The 10,962-nt window shown below is 38.9% G+C and overlaps 1 pseudogene; it reads left to right on the top strand.

The window, feature by feature from the left end:
- The first annotated feature begins 628 nt into the window (after positions 1 to 628).
- Positions 629 to 3,085, top strand: LOC119481584 (annotated as a pseudogene).
- The last annotated feature ends 7,877 nt before the right edge of the window (positions 3,086 to 10,962 follow it).

Here is a 10,962-nt window from a genome sequence, read left to right as displayed (position 1 = left end):
TGCAGTTTGGGGCAAGTCATAGTCAAGTCAGCACACTGACACACTGACAGCTGTTGTTGCCTGTTGGGCTGCAGTTTGCCATGTTATGATTTGAGTACATTTTGTATGCTAAATGCAGTACCTGTGAGGGTTTCTGGACAATATTTGTCATTGTTCTGTGTTGTTAATTGTTTTCCAATAATAAATATATACATACATTTGCATAAAGCAGCATATTTGCCCACTCCCGAACACAAATCTAAAACAGTGCATCCGGACATCGCAGCATCAAGCATAAAAATATGACGCGACAGGTGAGTCTCTTTGTTTTCTTGTCATATTTCATACAGTATGTCATACCAGAGCAGACTGTTAAGGGTTAGGTGAGGATGCTTTCAATGACAGCTGTAGGAGTCGTGTTGTTTAAGCATCTATAATTCTTTGTGGCCCCTTTTGTCTCAAATAGCGTCTGACACAGATATAACTTTGACTCTCCTACCACCAAACTTTCCTGTGAAGTCATATTTCAAAGTTTTTGCATTCGGGTAAAGGTGAGCAGCAAGATGAAAAAGAAACCCCGCCTCTCTAAACCCTTTTATAAGAGCTCAGCGGTACAAACTATCCCTGCAGTGACGCAATTAAACGCACAATGAGGAGCTTCACCTTGATAACAGCTTTACTTCTCTGCAGCCTCAGTAAGTACTAACACCAAACCATGTAACCAGTAACCCACCAGAATATGAACTTGCAAATTAGAACTGAATTTATTCTTGTTGTTGTTGTTGTTGTTGTCTTATTACAGTAACTGTTGCATTACAAGCTTAGGGTTGTTTGTTTCAGGCTCCGTCTCAGGTTCTGAGTCTCAGACTGTGGAGGTTCAGTCTGGTGATGAAGTCACACTGACGTGCACCAACAATACCAGCAGTCCAGCTCTTGCGGAGTGGTTCAGACTGATCAACAGAGCTAAGCCCAGCTGCATCTCCTCTATGTACAGGTCTGATGATGAAGCTTCGTTCTGTGATGGATTTCAAAATGGATTTGAAATGAGCTCCAACATCTCCACTGTCTTTCTTAAAATCAAGCGAGTGGATTTATCTGACTCTGGACTGTATTTCTGTGGAATCTACGTGAAAGCACATACCGTCATTGCCGATGCAACACATTTAATCGTTCAAGGTAAGACTGTCATATTTACATACATCTCACATTTATTGCATTAAAACAGCATAAAGACAAATAAGAAACAAATACTGTCAAAAAAAATGTTTTTTTAAAGGTGATGGTGAATCTGAGGGTAAAGTGGATTTTAGTAAGTAAGATTCTCCTTTTTCATTGTGCAAGTTACCACCGAGCCAGTAATTTCAATCTTAACCACGTCTTTAAAAAATAAAGTCTAATTCTATCATTGTTCTTGTAGAGGAGTTTGATGTAACGGCAAACCTAATGAGTTTGATCCTGGGTGGTCTGACCGTTTCCTTCACCATAGTCGTCGTTGTTCTGGCTGTTAAAGTCAGGAAACTTCAGACAGGTACAGCAGATTTAGAATTTGTTACACATGATGGAAAAATCTAAAGCAAAGTATCTGATCAGTAATAATGAACTAATCACACTTTCGTCTTTTGCCATTTAGCTGTGAATGAGGAGCCGCAGCCAGAAAGAAACAAGGTGAACTCACCATTAACTTAAATAAAACTGTGCTATGGTTTTAAAGTTGCATTTAAACACATGATATGTCTGTTAATGATCTTTGTCCTGGGCTTTAACAGTTGAGGGTTATTAACGTTAATTTAATCTTAATCTAATTTTTTTGTCAAGAAAGAGTTTCCGCCATGCCGTTACATACAGTTACAAAACTGTTATTTAAAATGTTTTAATATAACCAATTAATTTTAGTTCTGTTGATGATCTTTTGTCATACAATCTGGCCAATATCCTATTGTTTGAACAACTTTCAATCAGTAAACAGAATTTTTCCTAGCTTAAATTTAAAGGGCGAATCTATTATTTTCTTTTGTTTGAGGTTTTTATATCATCCTGTAGCTTCCCAGTGGTATTCTTTATGTATCCAAATCTGAACAATCAAATTTTGGTCAAACTATGTATGTTTCAGCGTCAACATGCTATTTTCCCAAGCCCTTCTAAAAACGTTTTCCCATGCGACCTGACATATGTCTGCATGATGACGATGCTACATGTACAGTATATATACATCCTTATGTTCAGTTATTAACATTACAAACAGTAACTTAGATGGCGGTCAAGCTAAGCAATGTACTGCTTTGTGAACGCCACTTTAGTTTGGTGCCGAAAGTCACACAATAACACAAACAAAATAACCGATCGTGCAGCGATAGACCAACAACTCCTGTGATCTGCGAGGTAAAATTATTGTTTTTGTGAATGGAGTCTGGTGGCTTGAAGAGAGCAATATAATGGCTTCAGTTTCCCGTCGGAAAGTGCCGCCTGATAGCAATATAAAGCGGTGAAAATATTCTAAATATACATTTAAACTGATATTGAATTTTTTAAGTGGCTAAAATACGTGTTTCTGCCGTTCCCGTCTACAGCTGCTTTACCTCGCCGTCAGGGAACTGAAGCCGTTATCTTTGCTCTCTTCAAAGCTACCAGACTCCATTAAAGAAAACAGTCATTTTACCTTGCAGATCGTGTGGGCATACATACATACAACTCTTAAGGTTCCTAAATCCTATGTTTAAATGATTCCTTCGTGGAACAACCCACAACCACAGATTTTTGGAGGACTCAGCTGTGTGTGTGTGTGTGTGTGTGATACCGTATGTGACTCTAAATACTCTGAATTACAGAATATGGGCTCTGATGAACTGAACTACGCAGCTCTCAGTTTCCAGGCAAAGCCAAAAAGAAGCCGCAGGCCTGCACCTGAGAGAGAGATGGAGCCACATGTTGTGTACGCTGCCACCAGATAGACCCAGGAAGCAACAGAAACTCATGCTTTATGTCATTAATCTTATTAGTTGCTAGTCTAATTAGCTGTTCGTGGGGTGATTCAATGGAAATAAATACATTTAAAATAATGTCTCTGTATTTTCTCGCTCATGATTCTTTAAGTTTCTCTCTCGTGTCTATATTTCTTATTTTTTTCTGAGAGGACAAGAGTGTGCTTAATGTGTGATGGAGGACTCAGAAAGGACACTGATGACTTCAAACTTACTTGGTCTGTGGACGGAGGAGGGAGCGGCGTACACATCACTTGTTTGACAGGAAGAGACACAGTGTGCTCTGAGAACTACTGTGGTGAAAATCATGAGGCATTTGAAGTCAAAGCTCTGTGGAAACTATAAAAAGAAGGTGTGAAAAATTGTTTACGACAAAATGAAACTAGCTGCTGCACATGTATTTAGACCTTTTGGAGAAATAGTGGAGCAATAAAATAACAAACATTTTCAAAGGGGTCTCTTGACCTTTGAGCTCCAGATTTGTGAATGAAAATGGGTTCTCTTTGTACCCACGAGTCTCCCCTTTACAGACATGCCCACTTTATGATAATCACATGCAGTTTGGGGACAAGTCATAGTCAAGTCAGCACACTGACACACTGACAGCTGTTGTTGCCTGTTGGGCTGCAGTTTGCCATGTTATGATTTGAGCACATTTGTTATGCTAAATGCAGTACCTGTGAGGGTTTCTGGACAATATCTGTCATTTTTTTGTGTTGTTAATTGATTTACAATAATAAATATATACATATATTTGCATAAAGCAGCATATTTTCCCACTCCCAAACACAAATCTAAAACAGTGCATCCAGACATCGCAGCATCAAGCATAAAAATATGACACGACAGGTGCGTCGCTTTGTTTTTCTTGTCATATTTCATACAGTATGTCATACCAGAGCAGACTGTTACGGGTTAGGTGAGGATGCTTTCAATGACAGCTGTAGGAGTCGTGTTGTTTAAGCATCTACAACTCTTTGTGGCAACTTTTGTCTCAAATAGCGTCTGACACAGATATAACTTTGACTCTCCTACCACCAAACTTTCCTGTGAAGTCATATTTCAAAGTTTTTGCATTCGGCAAATGTGAGTAGCAAGATGAAAAACAAACCCCGCCTCTCTAAACCCTTTTATAAGAGCTCAGCGGTACAAACTATCCCTGCAGTGACGCGATTAAACGCACAATGAGGAGCTTCACCTTGATAACAGCTTTACTTCTCTGCAGCCTCAGTAAGTACTGACACCAAACCATGTAACCAGTAACCCACCAGAATATGAACTTGCAAATTAGAACTGAATGTATTCTTGTTGTTGTTGTTGTCTTATTACAGTAACTGTTGCATTACAAGCTTAGGGTTGTTTGTTTCAGGCTCCGTCTCAGGTTCTGAGTCTCAGACTGTGGAGGTTCAGTCTGGTGATGAAGTCACACTGACGTGCAACAACATTACCAGCCGTCCAGCTCATATGGAGTGGTTCAGACTGATCAACAGAACCAAGCCCAGCTGTATCTCCTATATGTACTGGGATGATGATGAAGCTTCGTTCTGTGATGGATATCAAAAAGAAAAATTTGAAATGAGCTCCAACATCTCCACTGTCTTTCTTAAAATCAAGCGAGTGGATTTATCTGACTCTGGACTGTATTTCTGTGGAATCTACGTGAAAGCACATACTGTCATTGCCGATTCAACACATTTAATCGTTCAAGGTAAGACTGTCAAATGTCATATTTACATACATCTCGCATTTATTGCATTAAAACAGCATAGAGACAAATAAGAAACCAATACGTGTCAAAACATTTTTTTTTTAAAGGTGATGGTGAATCTGAGGGTAAAGTGGATTTTAGTAAGTAAGATTCTCCTTTTTCATTGTGCAAGTTACCACCGAGCCAGTAATTTCAATCTTAACCACGTCTTTAAAAAATAGAGTCTAATTCTATCATCGTTCTTGTAGAGGAGTTTGATGTAACGGCACACCTAATGATTTTGATCCTGGTTGGTCTGACCGTTTCCCTCACCATAGTCGTCGTTGTTCTGGCTGTTAAAGTCAGGAAACTTCAGACAGGTACAGCAGATTTACAATTTGTTACACACGATGGAAAAATCTAAAGCAAAGTATATGATCAGTAATAATGAACTAATCACACTTTCGTCTTTTGCCATTTAGCTGTGAATGAGGAGCCGCAGCCAGAAAGAAACAAGGTGAACTCACCATTAACTTAAATAAAACTGTGTTATGGTTTTAAAGTTGCATTTAAACACATGATATGTCTGTTAATGATCTTTGTCCCAAGTTTTAACAGTTGAGGGTTATTAACTTTAATCTCAATAAAAGAAAATTGTCAAGAAAGAGTTTCCACCATGCCGTTACATGCAGTTACAAAACTGTTATTTAAAATGTTTTAGTATAACCAATAAATTTTAGTTCTGTTGATGAGCTTTTGTCATACAATCTGGCCAATATCCTATTGTTTTAACAACTTTCTATCAGTAAACAGAATTTTGGTCAAACTATGTATGTTTTTGCGTCAAAATGCTATTTTCCCAAGCCCTTCAAAAAATGTTTTCCCATGCAACCTGACATATGTCTGCATGATGACGATGCTACACATACACATCCTTATGTTCAGTTATTAACATTACAAACAGTAACTTAGATGGCGGTCAAGCTAAGCAATGTACTGCTTTGTGAACGCCACTTTAGTTCTGCGCCGAAAGTCACACAATAACACAAACAAACTAACCGATCGATGCAGCGATAGACCAGCAGCTCCTGTGATCTGCGAGGTAAAATTACTGTTTTTGTGAATGGAGTCTGGTGGCTTTGAAGAGAGCAATATAACGGCTTCAGTTTCCCGTCGGAAAGTGCCGCCTGACGGCAATGTAAAGCGGTGAAAATATTCTAAATATACATTTAAACTGATATTGAATTTTTTAGGTGGCTAAAATAAATTTTTCTGCCGTTCCCGTCCACAGCTGCTTTACCTCGCCGTCAGGGAACTGAAGCCGTTATCTTTGCTCTCTTCAAAGCTACCAGACTCCATTCAAGAAAGATTTTTGTAAGACTCAGCTGTGTGTGTGTGTGTGTGTGCGTGTGTGTGTGTGTGTGTTTTTGTGTGATACCGTATGTGACTCTAAATACTCTGAATTACAGAATATGGACTCAGATGAACTGAACTACGCAGCTTTAAGTTTCCAGGCAAAGCCAAAAAGAAGCCGCAGGCCTGCACCTGAGAGAGAGATGGAGCCACATGTTGTGTACGCTGCCACCAGATAGACCCAGGAAGCAACAGAAACTCATGCTTTATGTCATTAATCTTATTAGTTGCTAGTCTAATTAGCTGTTCGTGGGGTGATTCAATGGAAAGAAATACATTTAAAATAATGTCTCTGTATTTTCTCGCTCATGATTCTTTCAGTTTCTCTCTCGTGTCTATATTTCTTATTTTTTTCTGAGAGGACAAGAGTGTGCTTAATGTGTGATGGAGGACTCAGAAAGGACACTGATGACTTCAAACTTACTTGGTCTGTGGACGGAGGAGGGAGCGGCGTACACATCACTTGTTTGACAGGAAGAGACACAGTGTGCTCTGAGAACTACTGTGGTGAAAGTCATGAGGCATTTGAAGTCAAAGCTCTGTGGAAACTATAAAAAGAAAGTGTGAAAACTGGTACGACAAAATGAAACTAGCTGCTGTACATGTATTTAGACTTTTTGGAGAAATAGTGGAGGAATAAAATAACAAACATTAGCCAACCTGGGTTGTCAAACATTGTCTGAGTCAAATATAAAGTCTCCACCACAGGAAGTCTTCATCAGTGACCACAAACATCAACAGAACTGATATTCTGACAAACAAGAATAACTATCCCTTAAAACATGTATACCAATCTCTTCTGACGTTGTTGAATCACTCCACTCCTCATCACTTCACACAAACTTATTTAACTGCTTTACTTCCTCACACACCACATCAACATCTGGATTCAAAACAGAGCAGCCCACAGGAGACCGGAGGCCTGTACTACGAAGCAGGATTTAGGGTTAGCGAGGTCACTTCAGGGTTAACCTTCAGGGTTTTCAGTCCTTACGACGGTGGTTCACTTCTTACCGGGATAGATCGCCATGGTAACTGATGTTGAACACCTAACCTGCTCCGGAGCAGGTTATGTTCCAGATAAGAGATCAAAAGCACCGCCTACTGACCAATCAGAGCTCGGTGCGCAGATCGTATGATAATATTACAGAAAGACGAAGAAGTTACAGTCATAATCCAGACTAAAAACAACACAGTTTAAACTGACAAATGCAGGAAGGACAGCTGGCTGTATGTTGTGGGTGTTTACCGCTTTAAATTATGTTTTTATATTTATTTTTTTACTTGTTATCAAGTCCGTTTCACACCGCCGGAGTCGGAGACGTAGCTGAAAGAGGGCTGAAATATTCATACACGCCACATTGGGCAAAATGAAGTGTATTCTATTCATCCATTATCCTCTGAAAGCTTTTTATAATATCACTGCCCCATCTAGCCGACTATATCTGACTTTTGAGTATTGGGTTAATTGAATAAGTCTGTTAATTTACGCATTCACACATCGGCAATTCTTTCTTTTGCCAGCTGTCCTTCCTGCATTTGGCAGCTTCAACTGTGTTACTTTTAGTCTGGATTATGTGTTTAACTTCTTCGTATTTGTCTAATATTATAGTTTGTAAAATGTGCCGCTCGAAGAAGGCTAAATAACGCTCCAAACATACATTAATTTTTGGCGAGGAAAAGCTGGCATTGCCATTTTCAAAGAGGTCCCTTGACCTTTGACCTCAAGATATGTGAATGAAAATGGGTTCTCTTTGTACCCACGAGCATCAAGCATAAAAATATGACGCGACAGGTGCGTCGCTTTGTTTTTCTTGTCATATTTCATACAGTATGTCATACCAGAGCAGACTGTTAAGGGTTAGGTGAGGATGCTTTCAATGACAGCTGTAGGAGTCGTGTTGTTTAAGTATCTACAATTCTTTGTGGCAACTTTTGTCTCAAATAGCGTCTGACACAGATATAACTTTGACTCTCCTACCACCAACCTTTCCTGTGAAGTCATATTTCAAAGTTTTTTGCATTGAGCAAATGTGAGCAGCAAGATGAAAAACAAACCCCGCCTCTCTAAACCCTTTTATAAGAGCTCAGCGGTACAAACTATCCCTGCAGTGACGCGGTTAAACGCACAATGAGGAGCTTCACCTTGATAACAGCTTTACTTCTCTGCAGCCTCAGTAAGTACTGACACCAAACCATGTAACCAGTAACCCACCAGAATATGAACTTGCAAATTAGAACTGAATTTATTCTTGTTGTTGTTGTTGTCTTATTACAGTAACTGTTGCATTACAAGCTTAGGGTTGTTTGTTTCAGGCTCCGTCTCAGGTTCTGAGTCTCAGACTGTGGAGGTTCAGTCTGGTGATGAAGTCACACTGACGTGCAACAACATTGCCAGCGGTCAAACTCAGATGGACTGGTTCAGACTGATCAACAGAACCAAGCCCAGCTGCATCTCCTCTATGTACGGGCCTGATGGTAACGCTTCGTACTGTGTTGGATTTCAAAAAGAAAAATTTGAAATGAGCTCCAACAAGTCCACTGTCTTTCTTAAAATCAAGCGAGTGGATTTATCTGACTCTGGACTGTATTTCTGTGGATTCTACGTGAAAGCACATACTGTCATTGCCGATGCAACACATTTAATCGTTCAAGGTAAGACTGTCATATTTACAGTACATCTCATATTTATTGCATCAAAACAGCATAAAGACAAATAAGAAACCAATACGCATCAAAACAATTTTTTTTTTAAAGGTAATGGTGAATCTGATGGTGAAGTGGTTTCTAAGACTGAAAGTAAGATTCTCCTTTTTTCATTGTGCAAGTTACCACTGAGCCAGTAATTTCAATCTTAACAACGTTTTAAAAAATAAAGTCTAATTCTATCATCGTTCTTGTAGAGGAGTTTGATGGAACGGCAAACCTAATGAGTTTGATCCTGGGTGGTCTGACCGTTTCCCTCACCATAGTCGTCGTTGTTCTGGCTGTTAAAGTCAGGAAACTTCAGACAGGTACAGCAGATTTACAATTTGTTACACATGATGGAAAAATCTAAAGCAAAGTATCTGATCAGTAATAATGAACTAATCACACTTTCGTCTTTTGCCATTTAGCTGTGAATGAGGAGCCGCAGCCAGAAAGAAACAAGGTGAACTCGCCATTAACTTAAATAAAACTGTGTTATGGTTTTAAAGTTGCATTTAAACACATGATATGTCTGTTAATGATCTTTGTCCTGGGCTTTAACAGTTGAGGTTCATTAACTTTAATTTAATTTATTTGTAAACAAAAACTAGTTTTAATATGGTGTAAAAGTAATATGTATATGAAACAATTCAATTTGAAATAATGTCAAATTATAATTGAATTAGCTCATTTTATGTATTTCAACATTGGAATCACAGTTGTAGGATACAAAGAAAAGTTGTGTTTGGACCCATAAAATGCTTCATATATTTGATTAAATTACATTATTAGTAATTATTTGTTGGGTAGATGGATAATAACACTATATTTATCAAGCATTGCACTGCAAAGTTTAACATCAATCCAAAATTCATTGCTGGGACTTAAAAATGCCTGTATTTGCAGAAACACTCAGTTACAACGTGTGAGATACAGTATGTGACCCTAAAAAACACTTTATTGATTTACAGAATCTGGGCTCTGATGAGCTGGACTCTGCAGCGCTGAGGTTCCTTCCAGAGACAATAAGGAACAGGAGGCCTGCATCAGAGAGAGAAGTGGAGACTTGTGTTGTTTATGCTGCCAGCAGATAGACTCCGGAAGACACTGTATTGAGGCGTTAATGCAAATTTGTTTTAACACCACTAATTTCTTTAACGCATTAACGCAATCGATCTTTCGGAGGTTGTAGTGGGCAAAACTTTTACAGCTACAGAGCTATGAAAGAAGATACTGATATCATTAGAAACTACAAAACCTTAGGAATCCATCAGTACCAACCATGTCATACTAGCTAGTCATGAAGGAGGCTAAATAACGCTCCAAACTAGTGCTAAATTTTGGCGAGGAAAAACTGGCACGGACATTTTCAAAGGGGTCCCTTGACCTCTGACCTCAAGACATGTGAATAGTCATAGTCAAGTCAGCACACTGACGGCTGTTGTTGCCTGTTGGGCTGCAGTTTGCCATGTTATGATTTGAGTGTATTTGTTATGCTAAATGCAGTACCTGTGAGGGTTTCTGGACTATATTTATCATTGTTTTGTGTTGTTAATTGATTTCCAATAATAAATATATACATACATTTACATAAAGCAGCATATTTGTCCACTCCCATGTTGATAAGAGTATTAAATACTTGACAAATCTCCCTTTAATTTGGTTAATTTGTGATTAATCCCGATGAAGAATCATGCAATTAAATATTGTAATCGATTGACAGCCCTATAGAACAGATGCTTTATCTTATTAATACTGCCAGCGTCCGTGGCTGGTATTTTGTTTAATAAAGTTCCTATACTCATGGTCAGTTTCATCCCTCTTTCTTTCTGTCTCTCTCTCTCTCTGCAAAAAGTCTCCATCTTTCTTATTTTGTCTGCCTCCCATCTTCATCAAGCATCAAATATGTTTGATGAGGAGGAGCCACAAGGGACACTGATGATGGTGAAGTCAAGACTTAGGCCCTGTTCACACCTGGTATTAATATGCGTCCTCAGTGATCGGATCACAAGTGGACAGCTGTAAATACAGGTGTGAACACACCCAAGACGCATTGAGGACGCATTGAGATCTGATCTTTGTATTGAAGTTATATTTCAAGTTTTTGCATTTGGCAAATATGAGCAGCAAGATGAAAAACAAACCCCGCCTCTCTAAACCCTTTTATAAGAGCTCAGCGGTACAAACTATCCCTGCAGTGACGCGATTGAACGCACA

Source organism: Sebastes umbrosus, chromosome 22, assembly GCF_015220745.1.
Source record: "Sebastes umbrosus isolate fSebUmb1 chromosome 22, fSebUmb1.pri, whole genome shotgun sequence".
Lineage (NCBI taxonomy): Eukaryota > Metazoa > Chordata > Actinopteri > Perciformes > Sebastidae > Sebastes > Sebastes umbrosus.
This window is presented reverse-complemented; position numbering and strand designations above follow the sequence as displayed.